At 40.6% G+C, this 5,775-nt stretch overlaps 1 long non-coding RNA gene across 1 annotated transcript; it reads left to right on the top strand.

Annotated features, from left to right (window-relative positions):
* Positions 1–1,078: 1,078 nt before the first annotated feature.
* Positions 1,079–3,423, top strand: LOC138891829 (uncharacterized). Its single transcript, XR_011408164.1, has 3 exons — positions 1,079–1,766; positions 1,969–2,029; positions 2,333–3,423. It is a non-coding gene; the product is annotated as an uncharacterized lncRNA (long non-coding RNA).
* The last annotated feature ends 2,352 nt before the right edge of the window (positions 3,424–5,775 follow it).

Raw genomic sequence — 5,775 nt, 5'->3', positions numbered from 1 at the left:
TGGTAACAATAGAACGGCAGAAACCTCGTGCAACCCCATAGTAACAACCGCACGACAGAAACATCGTGCATCACCACAACAAGTACCACAACAACAATGACAATAATACAAAGTACGACAAGTAAAATAACTCAAGAACTTTAATTCACAAGAAAAGGTAGAACCAATTCACAAGGAATAACCACAATAAAGAATGCTAGGCATAAAGGGAACAACTCAACAAAGGGGAAACTAATGTGTATCAACGATCCCATAAAATACATTTCAACAACAGGGAAACTAACATGAGTCAAATAATTCCAAATAAAACAAGTCGACTAAGATATAGGATATCTAAAACTTCTTTTAAGGTTGAGGAATTACTAAGGATTTTCAATAATTTAATTAAGGATAAGCAGCGGAAAGATAATCATAACCTCAATTAAGACTGAACAAATTATAAGATGATATAATAATAATTTCAAATAAAGATAAGCAGTTATGAAAAGATAGCATGACAATAGAGGAGGTAAAATCTTCAGTTAAGTCAAATAGGCAATAAGAGTGAATCCTGAAAGCAATTAATTCTAATTAAAGCATGTAGAGTTGAAACTAGTAAATAGAAACTTAATCATATCAAGAACAACTTCATACTCAGTGATTATAAGGACCTAAGAATCCTAAAAGGCCATCTTTTCACAAATAAGTCCGAACACGCACTCGTCACCTCGCGTGCATGGACTACAATCAACATAGAAGACTCAATCCTAAGGGGAAAATCCCCCACACAAGGTTAGGCAAGATACTTACCTCAAACCAAGCTCAACCAGTCCGCAAGAATGCCTTTTTTTTAATTATCTGACTCCGAATGGCCCAAATCTAGCCAAACACAATTGCATAACATGAATACAACCATAATAGACTCATCTAATTAATAAAATCAATACTTTAATAAAAATCCCGAAATCCACCCTAAAGGTCGACCCGGGCCCACGTCTCGGAATCGGGTAAAAGTCACAAAATACGAACACTCATTCACTCACGAGTCTAACCATATAAAAATCATCAAATTCTGATACCATATCTGTTACAACCCAAATTTGCGTACCTTAGATCATTCCATAAGTTAGTCGACGTAAATCCAAGAAGAGATTATCTTTGAGATGATAAGAAGTTAATCCTATTGGTCTTAAACGATACAAGGGTGTATAAGAGTGGTTAACAAGTATTAGAAGTGAAACGAATCAAGGATGTTGTAACCCGCATTTTCGGGTAAAACTAGAGGTGATTAATTGTCCCAAGAGGTTATGTTTTAATGTATTTGAATAATATAATATCCATATCATAAGTCTTGAAGTCAAGAGAGTTATGAAACAAAAGTCGATAAAAGTTGTCGCAACTTATGTTTATAATTTTACATAAAATTTAGGTCAAATGTTACTACAGTTTTCTCCCAATGTACATGGAATTATGGGGTGATCTTCCTATCAAATTGAAGATCTATGAGTCTACTTTCCAACGCATTAAACCGTTTGTCGATACGATCTCGGAATAGAGAGATATTCGCGTTTTTGTGAGAGTGCGCCAAGCAGCTCTCTATGGGGCCCACATAGGCGGTTGAGATATATTGATATATATCAGACCCTTTAACCCCGTTTTAACTCATTAATTTTCATTCTCTTCAGACCCTAGACACCTAAAAACACTCTCTCAAGGTTCTCTCATGATCCAAGACCCAAACAAAGGGCAAACAACACAAATCAAGTGTCGGGAATCCCGTGGCGCTAGTAAGTTTCTTGTTCTTCTTGTTGTTGCTGATTTTTGTGTTGTTCCAGCTCGTGTTGGAGGTTGTTTTAAGTGTTTTATGTTCTGTAAATACTCCTTAAAGTTCTTAATATCAACCCTAGGTGATTTCAAGTCTTCTAAAGTAATTCTAGTTCCGAAAAGCCCAAATTGATTGCTAGTTTCGCTTCCTTGTTCTTGTGGCAGAATTTGAGGGATATTTCGTGGAACATTAAGGTCAAATTGGAGTTGTTCTTTCTGTTTAAAGGTAAGGAACCCCTTACTCTATAGATATTTAAGATTATCCAAGTTGCAGCTAAGTCATTGAAGCTAGAACTTGTGAAATATATATCGAAAGGCTTGGTAGTAATGTTGTTGGTTGGTGGACTGTTTTGGAGGCTCAATATGATTATTAATGATGTTGTTTGGGCTGTTTGGTGATTGTATTGACTTGTGTGAAGTCATATAAATAGGGGAGGTGCTGTCCATTTCATCGTAAAATAGGTTGTGGTCGATACATAATAGTTACGACGCTTAAACGAAAATGATAGTGTCATTTGTCTTATTGTAGACTAAGGAGTCGTGACATTTGCATAGCTTGAGGTTGGGCAGTATATACAAGGTATGTGAGGCTATCCCCTTCATTATTTTGCACGACTCCAATTGTACATAATGTAATGAACGAGCTCCCAAAGATACTCTACTCTTAGAAGCTAGCAGTACTTACATTGCTGCCCTTCTTATGAAACGATTAATATTGATGTTACTTCTCTTATTCTTATATTATCAATGTTGTTGGTAGCTCCTTATTCTTATAAGATTCTTGATGAAGGGTTAATCCTAATAACATGTACGAAGGATACCGACCTTACGTCACTCCAAAAGGTTCAAAATGTGATTCCAATGAGTCCAGCATGCATCATATATATGTATCTATTTTACTCTACCGAGCCACGCTATAGTTGGCCGGGTATGGCACCTATTGTGCAACCACTGATCAGTTGGGTTTTACCGAGCTCCACGTGGCCGGGTACGATTCTACCGAGCCCTATGATGGCCGGGTACGTTTTACCGAGCCTATTACGGCCGGGTATGATATGATGATGATGATGCCCACAAAGGCATATGTTTTAAAAGTTTATGTATATATATATGTATGTATCATGTATTTCATGTTAGTAGCCCTCAGAGGTACCCAGATGTCACAGGTTGTATATTCCCTATCACTGTTTACATTATTGTTCTTACTTATGCTATTCTGCCTTACATACTCAGTACTTTATTCGTACTGACGTCCTTTTATTTGTGGACCCTGCATGTCGTGCTGCAGGTCCTGATAGACGGGTAGACGCAGCTCCCCCATCACAGTAGGCTATCCGGTTCAGCGTTATTGGCAAGATCCTTTCTCCGGACTTGCCGTGGTCTTGGTATGCATTTTTGTTATTGACATTATGGGTATGTCGGGGCCCTGTTCCGGCAATGTTGTAGCACTGATGTAACTTTAGAGGCTCATAGACAGGTGTCGACTTATGTATGGTTTAGAATGCCTTGTCGGCTGATTTTTTGTTGTATAGTCTTTCATGGCATCATGTTAGCTCGTACCTTATATATAGTTCTTGACAGTCTTGTCGTCCCATGTTATGTATGTTCATGACATTATCTTTCATTGTTGGATGTTCATGATCCATGTCTACTATTTATATTGATCTTGTCGGCCCTTAAAGATAATAAGGAAGGTTAGATAAAATGTACGTTGGTGCTCGGCAAGTATGGCCCGGGTGCTAGTCATGACCCTCCAGTTGGGTCGTGACAAACTTGGTATCAGAGCAAGTCTGTCCTAGGGTTGTCTATGAGCCGTGTCTAGTAGAGTTTTGATTATGGATGTGTAGCGCGCCACATTTATAATCAGGAGGCTACGTGACATCTAGGGTTGTTACCTTCTTCCTAAATCTAGATCGTTCGTAGAGTTGAGTCGTAAATGTTCATATCTAATATTCACATTGATTTCTTTCAGCGATGCCTTCGACTAGGAAGCAAGCGATTAGTAAACGGCTTGATATAGCTGTGGGCGAGGGTAACATTCAGGTGCCTCCAGCCAGAGCAGGCCAAAGTGAGGCTCAGAGTGAGATGCCATCTCATACCTCTCCGTCTCCTCCAGAGGATATTAGGAGGCACCCAGTACATCCAGTTCCACCGTCTGGCACTACAGACCACGATATGCGCAGTGCAGTGCAGTTGTTGACTAGCTTGGTAGCTGCTCAGGCTCAAAGGCAGAATACCGGTGCTGCTGATAAACCAGTTAGTGCGAGAGTTCGTGATTTTATTAGCCTAGACCCTCCAGTGTTTACCGGATCAGACCCCAAGGAGGACCCACAAACATTTATTGATCAGGTTCATCGTACATTGCGGGTTATGCATGCTAGTGATACGGAGGCAGTAGAGTTGGCTTCTTATCGGTTACGGGATTTAGCCATTTTCTGGTATGATAGTTGGGAGAGATCTAGGGGTCCGAACGCTCCTCCAGCCGTGTGGAAGGAATTTTCTGAGGCCTTTCTTCGTCACTACTTGCCAGTTGAGATACGACGAGCTAGAGCTGATAAGTTCTTGAACCTTCGACAGGGTAATATGAGTGTACGAGAGTATAGTATACAGTTTGACTCTTTAGCAAGGTATGCTCCCCATATGGTGTCAGAGATGAGTGATAGGGTGCATCTGTTCGTGAACGGGTTGGGACCACATCTGATAAATGAGTGCACAACAGCCTCCTTGGTAGAGGGCATGGATATTTCCCGTATTCAGGCTTATGCCCAGACCCTAGAGGATCGTAAGCGCCAGCAAAGGGCAGATAGGGAGCAGGATAGGGGCCAGCACAAGAGGGCGAGATTGGCAGGGTATTCTAATGAGTTCAGAGGCAGTATCAGGCCCCAATATTTGAGGAGTTCGACGCCACCTATAGCTAGTGCTCCTCCACAGTTTCAGAGGCCTCGGTATGATCGATTTACCTATTCTGGTTCAGGTCAGAGTTCGAGGGCATCAGGCTCACAATTTCATAGAGATACTAGTCAAACGAGACCCCCAACACCTCGTTGTGATCAGTGCGGCAAGGCCCACTTTGGACTGTGCCGTCGAGGTTCCGATGCGTGCTATTCTTGCGGACAGCATGGCCATATGATGCGGGATTGTCCTAACAGAGGAGGTGGTGGTATGGCTCAGCCGACTGGATCTGTGTCTGGTTCTTCCTTATCAGTTCGACCTCCAACACAAGGTTTTCAACAGTCGACAGGTCGTGGTAGAGGTAGAGGTACAGTGCCGAGTTCGAGTGGTGCTCAAAATCGAACCTATGCTCTAGTAGGTCGACAAGATCTCGAGTCATCTCCGGATGTCATTACAGGTATATTGTCTGTGTTTTCTTATGATGTATATGCACTAATTGATCCGGGGTCTACCTTATCATATGTTACACCCTTTGTGGCTAATAAGTTTGGCATTGAACCTAAATTGATAAGTAAACCACTTGCGATATAATTAATTAAAAGAATAAATAAAACTAACACATTTCCCCCAAGAATTGGTAATACAAATCATGAGCTTCTAAGAACAAAGTTTACAAAGCTGGTATGAAGTAAATACACCATCTGTTTGAAAGGTACATAAACAGAGTTTTATGAATCTAAGGCTACTATGAGCAAGAAGCAACTACAACCGGAATGCATGTATGTCTTCAATTCCAGCTCCCGTCGAGTACAGCAACATCAACATCCAATATATGCACGCATGGTGCAGAAGTGTAGTATCAGTACAACCGACCTCATGTACTCAATAATTAACAAACCTAACCTTATGTTGAAAGTAGTGACGAGTTTGTACCAAGGTCAGAGTCCAACTCCCATAAGCAACAACAATTCATAACAACATAATGCAAGTAATAAAAGGAGTAACCCAGATATAAAATGCTCAACTGAATTATGATTTCTGAAAATAGTTCTGCCTTTCAAGTACATCAGTGAAAAACCC

This window comes from Nicotiana tomentosiformis, chromosome 5 (assembly GCF_000390325.3).
Source record: "Nicotiana tomentosiformis chromosome 5, ASM39032v3, whole genome shotgun sequence".
NCBI classification, from domain to species: domain Eukaryota; kingdom Viridiplantae; phylum Streptophyta; class Magnoliopsida; order Solanales; family Solanaceae; genus Nicotiana; species Nicotiana tomentosiformis.
Note: the sequence above shows the minus strand (reverse complement) of the source record. Positions and strands in the feature narration are given on the sequence as shown.